At 40.7% G+C, this 16,966-nt stretch overlaps 1 long non-coding RNA gene and 1 pseudogene across 3 annotated transcripts; both read right to left on the bottom strand.

The window, feature by feature from the left end:
- LOC143123065 (uncharacterized) lies at positions 1-4,705 on the bottom strand. Of its 3 annotated transcripts, none has more exons than XR_012986791.1 (6): positions 4,438-4,705; positions 3,084-3,177; positions 2,477-2,540; positions 1,841-1,955; positions 869-960; positions 1-772 (listed from the first exon to the last, which is right to left on the bottom strand). It is a non-coding gene; the product is annotated as an uncharacterized LOC143123065 (long non-coding RNA). The 3 variants fall into 3 exon arrangements; XR_012986790.1 differs by lacking the exon at positions 4,438-4,705 and adding an exon at positions 1,481-1,540 and having other exon boundaries at positions 3,084-4,282; XR_012986789.1 differs by lacking the exon at positions 4,438-4,705 and having other exon boundaries at positions 3,084-3,552.
- A 230-nt stretch (positions 4,706-4,935) lies between these two features.
- LOC143123547 (myosin heavy chain, fast skeletal muscle-like) overlaps positions 4,936-16,966 on the bottom strand; it is a 31,525-nt pseudogene continuing 19,494 nt past the window's right edge.

Here is a 16,966-nt window from a genome sequence, read left to right as displayed (position 1 = left end):
ATTAACATTTGCCATGATATGGCTCAAATCAATGCGCAGAGGTACAATATATATGTCAAAGTTTGGTCCATAAGCATTTTGTTGAGCAAAGGCCTTATACTCATACAAATCATTGACTAACAATAAAACAGTGTTCCTCACAATCCATAACCACATATGCATGAAAATGCTCTGCAACACTGAGTAAACATTTCATAAACAAGAAATAAAACAATATAATCAAGAGATTTTTTACAATTTGACAAACTTGTGTTTTGCTTCAAACCTATTACTAGAGATGTGCAATAATGGGCCAATTTTCCATAAGCAAGACAGATAATGCACCATGAAGTGATGTTACATGTGGGTATACTCAAAGTCCTTTTAGGCAAGTCCCTCCACTCAGCAGCCATATTGCAACATATTTTGGGCACTTATCGGGCATCTATTTTGGCAGGCTTCACAACACCAATCTTGCTCTAGCGGCAAGATCACAACACATGATTGGCACAAAGTGTGATTGGCTCAATGTATTCACATGTCCACGTTTTGTCACGGAGGGGGGTGTGATATATGTAAACAACACCATACGTTACAAACTAACCCCATGCATTTCTATGGAGGATTTTTTGAGTGCTGTGTCTCCTCATTAGAAAGTCTACCTCCTTAAAAAGCTCATGGTGTTCATGTATTCCAAGGCTCCCGAGCTGTTCTTGACCAAACGCTGCGACACTCGTTGCTTTAGGCGCCATGCCAGATAGCCTGTCCCTCTTCCAGCATCGTAGAAGTGTTCCTGCAAAATAATGTGGGCAAGAACTATGATTATCCAGATCAATAGTTGAACATTATTATTATATATAACCTTAAATGGAAATGAGTAAAATCTTACATAGCCATTGGTGGAGTAAGAATCCCTGAGATTAGGAAACAGTCACAATGCCGAGTGCATATCTTTTTCTTTGACTTCGTACTGGTATCCTTCTAAAAACAATAGGAAAATTATATTAGATATATTCAGACAACATTACAAGCTATAAAATGGAAGAGTGATTAAACATGGATTATGGATAAAATATAGACTTAACGCTTCTTGCCACTAAAATATGCTTAAGTAATATTACATGACATTAGATTTGGCTAACACATTTTTAACCAAAGCGACTAACATGGTAGCAGTTTAAGTTTTAAAGCAATTCTCTCAACAATTTAAAAACAGTAGAGTACAGTAAGAATAAGTGCATCAGTGAGTGCTGTTTTTAAAAAGTTGAGTGTCAGTTCAAGACAGGTGGTAAGTACTAGGATCAGCAAGACTTGTTGTAAGTAGTGCTATGAGAGGAGATGTTCTCTAAAGAGCTGTGTCTTCAGGAGTTTTTTGAAAATGGAGCCACTGTGTAGTTGGTAATAGATATTCCTACAGCTAAGGTTCTGCCTTATAGCATTTATCAACCCCACAATCACCAGTTCAATATTGTTTTTACATAGCAATTCTATTACCAAATACCTGGATTAAAAGACATCAATTTAGGGTTTTCTTGTCACTCTGCAGGCAGGTTGTGTGAGGCTATATGTGCACAATAATGATTTTTCATTTTATTTCACATTACATTATTCACCCTATTACATGCACTCTATTTTTCTCACTCAAACAGTCAATTGTGATGTTATGTTACACTGTTCTCTCACTTTGAATGAATGGAACGATAACATTGGATCAATGTAAAAATGGCACTACCTAAGTCTGAGTAGGGATGTCCTGAGATAACCCCACCCATGGAATCCCTCTCAGAGGAAAATAGTTCATAGTTTGACTGGACCTAACTGTTGTATACAATTAGATTAATTTATTCAAAACAAAACATACCCATGGACCAGGATATTCAGAAGATGCCTTCTTGTACAGTGTGTCAAGGTGCTCTACTATACTCCTCCATTATTTCCTCTCCCATTTAACTCTTCTCCAGAACCTCCTGGACCATCTATGCGTAAAAAAAGAAACAATAACAGTGATACACTTGTAAAGAGAAAACTTACATGCACCCTCTAAAAAGTGTAACTCCAGAGTACAAACAAGAAAGCTAAGGGGGCAGCTAGAACGTCAAAAAACAAACGCTATTTAATACCACTGATAGTGCTCAAAATATAATTACACTTCTGTGGTTGTGTGATGAGGGTCTCTACAGACAAACAGAAGTATTGTAAACTTGTAAAGTGTACAGAGAGGTTATAACAAGACCTGTATCTGAAGGAAGCAAATTGCTTGGCTTCGTGTTCCAGTAGCATGAAATCAGTGGGATTTTGATCTTGCAGCACTGGATCTGCAAGCAGATCTGACTGAATCTAATAAACATACTTTACGTTCAGCCAGATCAGTGCAGAGCTGCAAGATTGAATGTGCCCACTGATGAGACACTACCGGAACACAAAGCTAGGCTTCTGCATTTTGGAGACGAGACAGACAAGGATTTCTCCTAGTGATATTTTAATTTTAAATGCTCACCTTTTTCTGCTGAATCTCCTATGGCAGAGGTGTTCTCTTCTTTTGCACCAGTGGATTGATGTGCCTTGTTTGAAGAATAAGAAAAAAAAATTGGAATCTTAAAGGGCTGCTTTAAGAAATTCTGTCTCCGATTTTATTTCACTTAATTCACAAAAGACAAAATCTTTTTTTTTTTTTTAACCTTACCCACTTTATTTGGCGTGAACAACACGTTTCACAATTTTCTTCATCAGGTTTGAACGTGAACCTAAAGCCTTCACGCCAAATAAAGTCAACAAAATATACCCTTCAGTGTGCGATTTATACTAGTTTTTGACTTTTTAATAGTTATACTGCACACCATCAGCACCTGCAAAAGGGCTGTGCACAGGGATTTTGAACCTTGATTGATTTCAAATGTATTTCTTAAAAAGGATCATAAGGATCTGCATTAACTCCAGCCAGGATACAAAGTGTGCATGTGAAATCATTAAGAAACATGCCTATGGTCAGGCTGATTCATAGTCTAAACAAGCTAGAAAAAAGGGAAAAAAAAGCGTTGCAATATGGCCGCCGAGTGGAGGCACTTGCCTAAAAGGACTTTGGCTAAACTCACATAAAACCTCACCTTCTCGAATTAAACTTTGAAAAGAAAAACCAGGCTGCAGTTTGAGGTACTTTTTTCTCCATGGTACTGGACATTGATGAGCATTTTGCTGACCCTGTTAAAACAAAGAAAATGATTACATCAATACAAGAACAACAATGATTTGACTATCAGCAGTATATCAACTAACCAGCAAAGGACTTCTAAACTTTATTCTGACATTATTTACCACAGGCTACCAAATGTTTCAACCGCAAGTGTTTTTGTCTTAAAATATGTTTATATAATCCCTACTTTTTAAGCAACAGTAAGTTGTATTTAAGTAATAACTTAAACTCAAAACTCAACAGTAAGAAAGTATTTAAGTAATAACTTAAATAATTTTATTAGGCAGTAAACTCGTCTACATATTACCATATCCATAAAAAAACTGCTCATAATTTCAGAGAATTAACATTTCTTACTCTGCTCAGCTGTTATGCCTGATGGACTGAATATCTTTATGCACGTGCGTGCAAGCTAGTATTGAACCACAATTTCTACAAATATCTAAAATTAGTATAAGCTAGCTAACTTCTATACTCTTTGGCTTACCTGCACCCTTTATAAGTTAGAAATTGATCTAACCCAAATAAAGCCAACAGACTCTAACAGAAACGAATACCAGTGCCATACAGAGAATGGAGACTGCACCAAACCAACCAGGCTAACGTTACCTTACACCTCTGTTTGGTAAAATGCCTAACAGTTAAACGAATGCCCTCGTGGTCTCAGCTAATGTTAGCTAGCAGCAATTTTTTTTATAAGCAAGCAATAGTGTTCAGTTCAACCAAACGTCAATGAGTCGACAGACTGTTATAATTAGTCAGTCAACAGATTCATTTGTGCCAGGTGAGCATTTGGCAGCACACTAACGTTAGATCGCTATGAACAGTGGAGTTCTGGCTGTAACTAGTTCTAATGTTAATCAGCTAGGCTACGTTAGCATGTTAGAGCTATTCCCTCAGTGGGTATTCAAATTCCAACCGCCTTTTCAAATTTCAGAAAGGACTTTAAGACGTTGTTGACTCCAATATTACATTAATGTCAGTTTACAGTTTAAGTATTACAAATTAACATAAACTTAACCATTTCAATTTGATAAGGTTATAACCCACCGAAGTTATGTTAGCTTGCTGGATGTTTTACCAATAATTTTCTGAGCTAGCTAGCGACCTTGCTACTAGCTAGCGACCAAGCTAACGTCACCAATATTTCATAGTAGGTAAAACACGTCGGTATGAAAACATATACCTGTGATGTGACATTACTTAATTGTGTATTTGTCGTAGTTTTCATGCTAGCTTACAGAAGTAGAGGGAACAAATGAATTTACCTTTTACTATCCCACGCTGTAGCAGCTACTTCAATGGCGTCCATCTTCTTTTCAAAAATCTCAACTGAAGGACCGGACGTGTAAATGACTCCACCCCAGAGTTCGTACATTCACACCCACTTAAAACACTAAGTTGTGAGTTTTAATTACACCGTGGGTGTACATGTTTGTTCAAACAACTCCCGAAGTTACACTAATTAACACTAATGAACACTGAAAAATATGTCTCTGAAAAATTAACACTTAATAACACTGTCAATTTTACTGTGCAGGTTGTATTTCTTCAACTGTCGCAGGAAGTACATCCTCTGCTGTGTCTTTTTAAGGGCACTGGTGTTCAGCTCCCACTTGAGGTCGTGGGTGATGATGATGCCCAGGAAGCGGAAGTACCTTACAGAGTCTACAGGGGAGCCACTCAGGGTGATGGGGGCAGGTGGGGCTGGGTTCTTCCACAACCATCTCCACTGTCTTTAGAGCATTTAGCTCCAAGCTGTTTTGTCAGAAATAGGACACCAGATGGTCAATCTCCCACCTGTAGGCAGACTCATCGCCACCAGAGATGAGCCCAATAAGGGTGCAACTGTTTGTGTATAGGGAGAAGAGTAGAGCGGAAAGAACGTAGCCTTGAGGGGAACTGGTGCTGATGGTCCGGGAGTCAGAGACATGTTTCCCCAGCTTTACATACTGCTTCCTGTCAGACAGGAAATTTGTGATCCAGTTGCAGGTGGAGTCAGGTACATGCAGCTGAGAGAGCTTGTCCTGCAGCAGAACTGGGATGATGGTATTGAAGGCGGAGCTGAAATCAACAAAAAGGATCCTGGCGTAGGTTCCTGCTGAGTCCAGGTGTTGGAGGATGAAGTGGAGGGCCATGTTTACTGCATCATCTACAGATCTGCTGGCTCTGTAGGCAAACTGCAGGGGATCCAGGAGTGGGTCTGTGATGTGGTTTTAAGGTAGGACAAAACAAGGCACTCAAAAGACTTCATCACCACAGAAGTCAGAGCAACTGGTCTGTAGTCACTTAGTCCTGTGATCTTCGTTTTTTTGGGGACAGGGATGATAGTGGAGGTCTTGCAGCTTGGTACTCGCCTGGTACGTGGCATGTCTCCAGTGAGATGTTAATAATGTCTCTGAACACTGGAGACAGCAGATCGGCACAGTGCTTCAGGATGCAGGAGTCTGGTCCAGCTGCTTTGCGGACCAAAGTTACTCTCCACTGGCTCCCTATAGTGGCCAGTATTACATTTAAATCTCACTTTGGCCTATAGGACACTGACTGGATCTGCTCCCTGCTATCTTAATTCAGTGATCAAGATATACATCCCCAACCGCCTACTGTGGTCTTCTGATGAGTGTCTGTTGTGTCGACCAGCCATACATTTTCCTGCCTCTGCACCACCTGTCTATACTTTATATATCACATTCCACTTTTCTGCTTTTTTGCACTTGTGGTTAGACGCAAACTGCATTTTGTTGGCTTTATACTTGTACTCTGCACAATGACAATAAAGTTGAATCTAATCTAATCTAATAGCGATCCTATACTTGGAGCATTGGAGACAAACTTTGTGTTGGATGAGGACAGCAAAATACTTTTTTCACACCCAAAACTGTCAACAAGCATCCATGCTAGCTAACTTCACATTTCACATCTACTTCCAATCTTGGTATCTGAATGGAACACAGTAGTTGTGGCTTGGCCTATTCGTGAAACATTTTTCACACACCACACATACTGTACTTTTTCATCACATTCACTAGCCTGGGAAAAACCCAGGCGTACTTCCGGCAAATTTGATATTCGCTCTGAAAGTCCGTCTGGCCAAGAACCAAGGGGGCAGGCGAACGTTCGGAGAGCGTAGACACTATGGCGGATCTGAGGCTAAATAGTAGACCAGTTCACCTAGCCATCCCCATTAAACCCCATTCAATGTTGGCGCCACTTTGACATCAAATAACATTACAGCTGAAGTGTTTTAAGCCTTTATTTTAACTTTTTCTATTTTCGGAGTAATACAACATTGTGTGATTGGCGTCATAACCTCGTAACTGACTTACCGGCTGAGTAATAAACTTTTTTCCGAAATCAATGCTAAAGTGACGTAATAAGCATACAACCAGAGCGGGTGAAAGCGTCGCACAGGAGCAAAATAACCGTATTCTCTGGATAAGAACGAAAGCATCGAAGCACAACATTTCAGCGAAGTTTTGATGGATTGACAGTAGCCTAGGCTATGAATGTGGCAAGTGCTGTTTATATTAAATCACATTTATCTTAGGGCTGTCAAAATAACTGATTCATTTCGATTAATTAATTTGAGAAAAAATAACTGATTAAAAAAATTTGTGCAGATTTGTGCATCAAGTGTGAGGAGCAGGTAATTTGTTATCTTCAGCAGTGCAGTTTCTGTGCTGTGAAATGCTCTGAAGCCTGATTGAAAGTGCTCCAGGATGGCATGTTGGGATAGGAAGGGGGACAGCTGGGACAACACTACCTTTTCTAACACTTTGGAAATAAAGGGCAGTTTAGAGATGGGCCTGTAGTTATTCAGACATTTGGAGTCCAGGTTGGGTTTCTTCAGTAGAGGCTGGACAACAGCATGTTTAAGGCAAGCAGGGACAGTACCCGATGACAGACAAGAATTTACAATAAGTTGAAGGGAGGGGCCTGTGGCATCAAAGGTTTCCTTTAGAATGGAACAGGGAATCTCATCACCAGGGGAGGAGGTGGATTTCATGGGGAGGACAATGTCTTTTAAATCGCCCAGGGAAACAGGGTTAAAGTGGGAAAAAGTTGCTATGGGGTGAGGGGTTATATGTGGAGATGGATCAGGAGGAGGGAACAGAGCTCTGATGTTCTCAATTTTGTTGGTGAAAAAATGTAGGAAGTTCTCACAGATGTCTGAGTTTATAATGGGGGCTGGAGAAAGAGGTGGGTTGATGATGGAGTTTATTGTGTTAAACAGTATTTTGGGTCTATTGGAATGCCGGTTAATGATATCTGAGAAATGTCTGGCTCTGGCATTTTTGGCAGCGGTCTGAAAGGATGATAACGCATCTTTAAAAATTTGGAAGGAGATGGTGAGGTGGTCTTTCTTCCACTTCCTTTCAGCTCTGCGACAAGCCTGCCTGAGTGAGCGAGTATGGTCATCATACCTCATCTTGGGTTTAAAATTGGGCTGTTTGAATTTGAGAGGGGCTACTGAGTCCAAAATCTCAGAGCAGGAAGAGTTAAATAAGACAATTAAAACGTCAGGGCTACATGAGGCATCAGCAGCTGCCACCATAGCTGAGGCTATATCTTTACTTAAAAAAGAGTCAGTAAATTGGGCTGTAGCCTGTGGGTTTAAGCGACGAACGAATTTTCCGGGGGCTTTGACTATCTGAACATTTCCAATGTTAATGTTAAAAAAGATAGGCTTGTGGTCCGAAAAAATAGCACTGTCCACTGTGATGTTCTCAACAGAAAAACCATAGGATAGGACGAGATCTAGAGTATGACCCAGTATATGGGTAGCTTGATCAATGTGCTGGGTGAAGCCAAACGAATCCAACACGTCACAAAACTCCTTGACCATGGGCTTATCAGGACAGCAGACGTGGATATTAAAATCACCAAGTAATAATAGGCGATCATACACTGACACAAAATCAGATAAAAAAGATGAAAATTCTGTAATAAAGTCTTTATCAGGCTTTGGAGGTCTGTAAATCAATATGCACAGCAGTGGATTCCGATTTGATTCCACAGTAACACATTGCAGTTCAAAAGTAGAAAAGGTTCTCGTGGATAGCGGCTGAATTTTTAAAACGCTTTTATAAATGAGAGCTACTCCACCTCCGCGTCCAGAGCGCCTGGGAGTGCTAATGAAAGAGCAGTTTGTAGGGCACAGTTCACCAAAGGCAGCGGCCTCACCGACTCCGGCAGAAATCCAGGTCTCAGTCAAAAATAATAAATCCAATTTGTTTTGGGAGAAAAAGTCATTTAGTATGAACGTCTTATTTAACACTGATCTGCTGTTGACAAGCGCCACTTTCGCTTCAGTGTGTGTCGCGAGCTGCACACAACGAGAGAATTCCAACTGTCGGATGTTATCCGGGTTTACTCCACCACTGCAGATGCGAGGTCTCGATCGGATGGGAATGACAGGTTCCGAGGGAAGCCGTGGGACAATGGGTATATGGCAGGAGTAGTTCAGGTCCCAGGATCGCCGAGTCAGGGAAAGATCAACCCAACCTGTGTGGGGTAGGCGGCGACCGCGCGAACCTGACCATGGCTGTGAGACAGCGAGACGGGCCCAGGCCTTGATCTTCACTCGGAGACCTCCGCGTTTACCCCGCCGCTTCCGACGTTTCTGGCGGCGAGCAGAGCAGCAAGGAAGCCGGGGAACGCACTCCACTGGCAGGTGAGAGAACGTAGGATGTTTGAAACTGGCAGCCGGATTTCCACTCGTGTATTGCTCGAAACAGTTCTTAATATGCAACAGAGACTGGCGATCATAAGTATGAAAAGCCACTGAGGGTTCGCACAGCAGCAGAAGAATTAGCAGTGAGAGACACAACAAACGACCAGGTAGGAGCTCTCGGAGCAGACAGAAAGGACATGACTCCCGGATTATTTCACTTTTGATTGATAATCCATATCCATTTTGCATAAAATCTGAGGGTTTCAGTTGTTAAAAAGGTGAAAACAATAAATGTAGCCATGTAGCTCCATAGGACCCCATGTATTTTGGACTCGCCCGCGATCGCCTTCTAGGTGAACTCTAGTGAACTGCAGCCAAATTCGGTTTGTATGGGATTAATAGAGAGTGCGGAGGCTCTCCGTAGACGGGCTCTGCTTTTACTGTCTATGCCAAGAACCCATTCTAGCTCATTTCCAATTTCCCTAGATCTAGGCACCAATCAGAACCCTTGGCTTTACACGATGACGATAGCGCACCCTGTTGAAGAAGCCGTGGTTTTAAAAAACAAACATCAACAATGGCTGCTGCTGATCGTTAGTGGGTTTGATCCAGCAAGCCCACTATTGTTCTTCTTAAGTTTTCTTATTAGTGGGTTTGATCCAGCAAGACCACAGCATGGGGCTTGCGGAGCAAGCCCACTATTGTTCTTTAAGTTTACTTCTGAAAACTTCTGAAGTTTACTTATTAGTGGGTTTGATCCAGCAAGACAGCCATGCTGTGGGCTTGCGGAGCAAGCCCACTATTGTTCTTCTTAAGTTTTCTTTATTTCTTTATTTATTATTTTTTGGCCGAACTACTGCTCCTAGACCGTTTGAGCTATCGACGCGGTTCGAACTCAAAAAATTCAGGCCCGAACCGGTGTAACTTGCTTGTTGCTTTCGTGTCGCTGGCCCTTGTCGTTTTCGCGGTATTCCCGTTTTTCGCCGTTTTTGGGCCCCATTGAAATGAATGGCGGAATGTTCAAGGATTCTAATTCCGATTGTGACATCACAGCTCTGATTGTTTAAGCTTGCACCTGGAAGAGTTCTAAGCCACCTGGCAATGTCTAATGGGCTGGGCTGGGCTGGGCTGTCTGTGTATAATGAAGGTGTGTGCATGTAACTTTTGACCAGTATGTCCGATTTTCATGAATGAGGTACCGTTGGAATCCTCAAATGAAGCCCAGTTCAATGCCTTGCCAGCACTAGTTGTTCGCGCTGTCTCATCTTTTTTTTAAAGTCAAACCATGTTCATATAGGTCATTAAAAAAATAAATAAATAAAGTATTTTTCCAATCCATTCAGCGCAGTGCTATGCCCAGCTAGCTCCATTCAAACGTAGTCATGTGTACACAGTTGTATAGATTATTACATTGAGAAACACACTTTCATACAGATATTATGCACATCCACGCATCATTACTAATCAAGTTGAGTTACTCATCATTGCCCGGCAAGAAGTCCACAATCAATTCAATTATCTTGCCACGATCTGTGGAGCTTACAGACAACGTTATATTACTATAGTTTCTGTATGCTATTTAAAGCCGACCTCTAACGATGAGTCCCTTCATGACGGTGTGTTGCAATGCATTCTGGGTGCTGTGCTGTGATCCGACGGCTCGTCACCTGACCCACCAAACACAACGATGCTTGAACTAAACGTAGTAAAAATAAATAGCTACCAAGGCTCCAAATAGCAACACACTTACACCGTAGCATAATGAGGATATCTACATGTAAACCGAAGCATTCAGAACTGTGTAAGTCTACAGGCAGTTTATTAAAAAGAAAAACAGTACCGTTCACGTCTCGTTCACACAGACGGGCGCCATCTTGAGACAACACAATTCTCTGACACAACTCTCTGGGATGTGGCGTAATCTCGCGTGAAACCTTGTTGCCAGAACAGCAGGAAGAGGTAACAGGATAGCAGCACGAAAGATACACAGGATGCACACGGAATTCGAACGAATTTGAAGACATCAGAACGAACCCTTTTAGTTTGATGGACGTCCTTATCAGTCCATGGTCTAACTTATGAACGTGTCGGGTCAACGTCAACGATAAGTAAGTTAGGCTAACGTAAACGTTAGCTATTTGCTGTTGTCATATGCTATATGCTTTACGTGATGGCCATTTAATCACACTGTTTGCAATGAAGTGGAGTCATTTTAGGTACTACTTTTACGAGGTCTGTAGTTCTGTCAAAATGTATCTTATCGTTGAACAGACTACATGGTTATCTTCCTTAGACTTCGTAGATGTAGTTACCTCAATTTGGAAGCGAAATTCAAAGTGTAAATATGGTTTTAATGTGTAAACAGACCAACCGCGATTTTGCAATGAATTGAATTCATTTTAGGTACTACTTTCACGAAGTCTGTAGTTCTGTCAAAATGTATCTTATCTTTGAAAAGACTACATGGTTATCTTCCTTAGACTTCGTAGATGTAGTTACTACAATTTGGAAGCGAAATTCGAAGTGTAAATATGGTTTTAATGTGTAAACAGACCAACCGCGATTTTGCAATGAAGTGAATGGAGTCTTTTTAGGTACTACTTTCACGAAGTCTGTAGTTCTGTCAAAATGTATCTTATCTTTGAAAAGACTACATGGTTATCTTCCTTAGACTTCGTAGATGTAGTTACTACAATTTGGAAGCGAAATTCAAAGTGCAAATATGGTTTAAATGTGTAAACAAGACGCCTGATGTTTAATATATGTTAATGAATGGGCACAGTATTATTGTGTACAGTAATGGGCTATCAGTAGTATGTAAACAGTTCATGTGTTATGTGATTTACATAAACTAGTAAACAACAGAAATGTTAAAAGCTGGTATTGTGTTTCCTGAATTCTTACATTCAGGCATTCAAATGAAATGTAATTAAATAGCATATCAATCATGCAACAATGCAAAAACAATGAAACTAGTGTAGGCCTAATTATATTTTACATTAGTAAAGCAGTACTCTGATGTGCATGCTTTCACAAACTTTTGTGAACAATCTTAGCACTTTAAACATTGACTGTTTTGAAGTGCATGTATAGCAATATAGTATAAAAAAAATAATAATTGTGGTGATATTACAATTTGATGGGGGGTGGGAGGAGGGGGTGGGTTCATGTAGGTGGGCCCTATGACCCCAAAGTATGCCTTGACTGGGCCTCAGGTCAAAGAAGTTTGAGAAAGGCTGATGTAGACGACAAAGCAGCAAGGAGGCGTCGTGTGATCATTTAAACAAGTTTTATGACAAGGTCGATGAGGGTGGGAAAAATCGTACATTTCTGTGCAAACTTTGCCCGCACTTCAGTCACATTGTCTTTTAACCCTTAGAACCCGATTGACGCAAAGTGCGTCAAAAAACACACCCCTTCTTCTCTGTTACATTGCTCCGGAACGGTTCATCGCAGCGAGATGAAACCTTTATTGCACGACAGAGCAGAAGTGGGGCTTTCCAACGAGACTACACACTTGTCTGTACGATCAAGTATGAAAATTTAAAAAAATCATGAAATTAAATCAAATTGCATCATAATTACAGTCTATACTTCTCTGCGTTCACCTGCACACACATTACTCTAGTTTGAATTACTCGCGAACCCGTGATCGCATCGATATGGCAAGCATATCAGATGAAAGAGGAGGCACAGGGCTATCCATTGGTACCATGTTTATCGATCCTTCTGGCTTATAAAACCAGACGAAGTGACTGCAAAATAATAACGTCATGTACACAAACCAACGCTGCACACTCATTACTCTCGTTTGAATTACTCGCGGACCCGTGATCGCATAGATATGCCACGCATGTCAGATGAAAGAGGAGACTCAGATCTATCATTTGATACCAAGTACATCCTTCTGGGTTATAAAACAGACGAAGTGACAGCAAAATAATAACTTCATATAGCTGGACTTACCCCACGTTTTTGTCTGTTCTTGTGGCAAAGCATGTTTATAATCCAATGCTATCATGTATTTCTCTATGGCAAAGCATGTTCATATTCCGGTTTTGAGATCCTAGCAAATTCCTGCATGGCATCCAATTCAAGGCTCACATTGCATCCCAATTTGTTCAACAAATAAACACCTTTTTTGCCTTTACTTTGTTCAAGGCAATGCAGTAAAAAGTTGAGAATTATTATGACAGCATACACACAGGCACGCAGGCTAACACATAACCTCGGGTCAAGTCAGGTCAGATCAGTTCGTGTCACAGATATGGAGCTCAGAAAGGTCACTATAAAAAATGGCATTTATTTCCGTAAATCACACAGCAAATATTTCTGTAAATTGCTCAGCCCCAGAGTATCCCTCCAACATGGCAATTATATTGCCCGATTCAGGACAGTCTGCCCTACAACCACATGAAATGCATGTAGAGCTGTGAGCTTGCTGTGGTGAGATACATGTCAAAATATAAGAATTTTTATAAAAATAACAAAATAAAATCAATGCTAGTATTAATACATGAAATGATGGCAGATATGAATAGCCTAGACTCTCCTGAAAAAAACTATATATAATATATGTGTGTGGCACTTACAATGACCAGAATAAATCCTTATGAATAAAGGTAGTGAAAATGCCCTAAAAACAGCTTAGGGTTCTAAGGGTTAAGAAAATGCAGTCCATTTTTCGGTTTCAGCAGTCAACAACCTCAGAACTGACCCTTCAGGCCTCTCAGGAGGCACTGGCCTTCTAACCTAGCGACCACCTGAGCAACCAGCATGATTGCCCTAGCAACCAGCATAGCAACCACGTTATTTATGCGTTTTAGCTTATTGGATGTTGCGTTGATGCAGATAACTTTTGATCCGTGTGCCCGATTTTCCTAAATGAGGTACCGTTGGAATCCTTGGATGAGGCCGAGTTCCGTGCCCCAGATCAAACCCACTCTTGCAGTTCCTCGGAACCGCAATTCTAGTTATATCTTCCTATTCACCCACTTTTTGGACGAACTACTGCTCCTAGACCGTTTGAGCTATCGACGCAGTTCGAACTCCAAAAATTCAGGCCCGAACCGGTGTAACTTGCTTGTTACTTTCGTGTCGCTGGCCCTTGTCGTTTTCACGGTATTTCCGTTTTTCGGCCCCATTGAAATGAATGGCGGAATGTTCAGAATTCAAATTTCGATTGTGACATCACAGCTCTAATTGTTTAAGCTTGCACCTGGCAGAGTTCTGAGCCATCTGTCAGAGCTCTAAAGGGCTGGGCTGGGCTGTCTGTGTATATAAAGGTGTGTGCATGTAACTTTTGACCCGTATGTCCGATTTTCATAAATGAGGTACCGTTGGAATCCTTGGATGAGGCCGAGTTCCATGCCCCTGATCAAACCCACTCTTGCAGTTCCTCGGAACCGCAATTCTAGTTATTATGTCTTCCTATTCACCCACTTTTTGTACGAACTACTGCTCCTAGACCGTTTGAGCTATCGACGCGGTTCCAACTCCAAAAATTCAGGACCAAACCGGTGTAGCTTGTTTGTTACTTTCGTGTCGCTGGCCCTTGTCGTTTTCACATTATTCCCGTTTTTCGGTGTTTTTGGGCCCCATTGAAAAGAATGGCGGAATGTTTAGGATTCTAATTTCGATTATGACATCACAGCACTAATTGCTTAAAGTGCGTATGTCAGGTTAAAAAACATTTTTGACAAATGAAGGGACATGAAGCAAGATAAAAAATGAAAAATCAACTTTAAATACAATTGAACAATATTTACAGTTATTTTTATAACTGAATTTAAGAAACTTCTAACAGGGAGTTAGAAGTTTCTTAACTGCTTCCTTATGTTGGAATATGCAACATTGTACAAACATGTAAGCGGTAGCCTAGATATGTGATATCTGCAACAGTGGTAGGCTACTGAAAACGGTTTGATATTCTGTTCATTTATAGGCCTACAGTAGCTGGGCACGTAGCCGACAGAAAACACATAGGCCTAGCTACTTTTGAATTGGTATGCTATGCGAGCATAACTGGAATACAACACTTCAGTGTTTGAAACAATTCAGGCATAATTGCTTTGAACGTTTCAGTCTCTCGTACCCCATTCCTGCTTTATATGTCCCGGTCAGCCAGAAAGGATGAATGAAACAAAATGCTCGTTTGAACGTGAACGGTTTTGTTCAGAGCTGAAAATGCAATTGTGTTTGACAGAGGGCAGATGTAATTTGCTAGTGACAAAATATTAGCTTTCAGTGTGGCACGATGTCTTTGTAAATTAGCCTACGTTTAATTAAAAAGTGGTTAATTCTCCCTGCTTCTCCCTACAACCAGACAGTGTTGCAAATTGTGTGTTTCCATCACTCTGTCTCTTTCGTTGCTCTGATTGGTTTTTGGCCTCTCCTATTGCGTCCGAGGCATTTTGATCGGCGTACGTTTGGGAACGCCCTTTGGAAATGGGCTGTGAACGAACCTTCCCCAGACCCACTCTCAGTTACGACTGAGAAGGGTCTGGTTTAAACCGGGCTACACATTCACCGTTCTCTTTTACTAATTGTGAAATCAGATTAAAACTGACTTTAGGTTTCCATAAAAATAAAATAATAATAATAAAAAAAACATTATCTAACAATGTTGGGCTAGTTCACTGGATTTTTGAAAAATAGTTTTTGTGAGAAAGAGTAGTGGAAAAAAACTGAAAAGGTTAATTTGTTTGTGATAAGTGCATTTGTTTGTCTCAGCGAGACTGGGCTAGACTGATCTCAAGTACATAAATGTATTCAAAATCAGAGGACAAGAACTCATAGATTATAAAGTGACTCTAAACAATCCAAAACAATCTCCACAGTACGTCTTTTTCAAGGTTCCTGTATAAGTATAAGTATATATACTCTTTTGATCCCGTGAGGGAAATTTGGTCTCTGCATTTATCCCAATCCGTGAATTAGTGAAACACACACAGCACAGAGTGTACACACAGTGAGGTGAAGCACAAACTAATCCCAGTGCATTGAGCTGCCTGCATCAACAGCGGCGCTCGGGGAGCAGTGAGGGGTTAGGTGCCTTGCTCAAGGGCACTTCAGCCGTGCCTATTGGTCGGGGTTCGAACCAGCAACCCTCCAGTTACAGGTCCGAAGTGCTAACCAGTAGGCCACGGCTGCCCCTGGGCATCATACAATCCAAAAGACACTCCACCAAACATAAATAAATTCATACAGCTAGTAGACTAACAGCAATTTAATCTTCCCAGTTCACAGAGTCAAGTATGTAGTGAGTAACTCGTGCTTATATGTGTTGTCAACTGAACTCACAAGTTAGTCAGAGAGCAGCTTATTCAAGTCACTTATTCAAGTCAAGGCTGTTAGAGCTGAGGAGCATCTGGCATTTATTGCGGGTTCATACAAACAGCTGTATCACAGCTACTGCAGAGTAGTATTAGGCATCATGTCACCAAGTGTTGACTTGGGTCATTAATTAAAGCTTTGATAAACAGTGCTTCAACCTTTTTTTGGCAAGATTACAGAATTTACCCTCTTGCAATGCAACACAAGACCAACTTTTATGATTCACTGCTTAAAGAGGAAATACTGCATTCTTTAACCCTGGGCCATATTGTACTTTCATTATGAACAGGGGAAAACAGCAAAACTCTGTTCAATATTAAACTACCTAGCCTACTTATACTGACAATGCATTAATTTGGGAGCAGCTGGCCAAAATGAAAATAAACTGATTTTTTGCCACTAACAAGCTCAACAGGTTGTTACAAATGTCAGCCAACATTGACAGGATCCCTATGGAGATACATGTGGGCTTGTTTACCCCAATACATGTGAAGAAACCATGATGTGAGTATTTGACATTAGCTAATGCCTTTGTATGATGGCATTGTACGTACTTAGCTAATGCCCTTGCAGACATCCCAACTTGCAAAAAGTCATTTCAGGGAGGTATCACAAAGCCCCCCCCCAAAAAAAAAAAAAAAAATAAATAAAATAATGATAATAACAATAAAAACTTTAAAAACTTTAGCCTACTTAGATACTAAAAAACGGATTAATATGTCTGTTCAATAATGTCTAGTCAGTACACCAACTAAGGAAGGCCTATAGATAGAAATTGTGAAAATAAA

Source organism: Alosa pseudoharengus, unplaced genomic scaffold (genome assembly GCF_046254945.1).
Source record: "Alosa pseudoharengus isolate Yale_2024_CS ecotype anadromous, Long Island Sound unplaced genomic scaffold, YU_APseudo_1.1 YU_APseudo_1.1_scf_14, whole genome shotgun sequence".
Classification (NCBI taxonomy): Eukaryota; Metazoa; Chordata; class Actinopteri; order Clupeiformes; family Clupeidae; genus Alosa; species Alosa pseudoharengus.
Note: the sequence above shows the minus strand (reverse complement) of the source record. Positions and strands in the feature narration are given on the sequence as shown.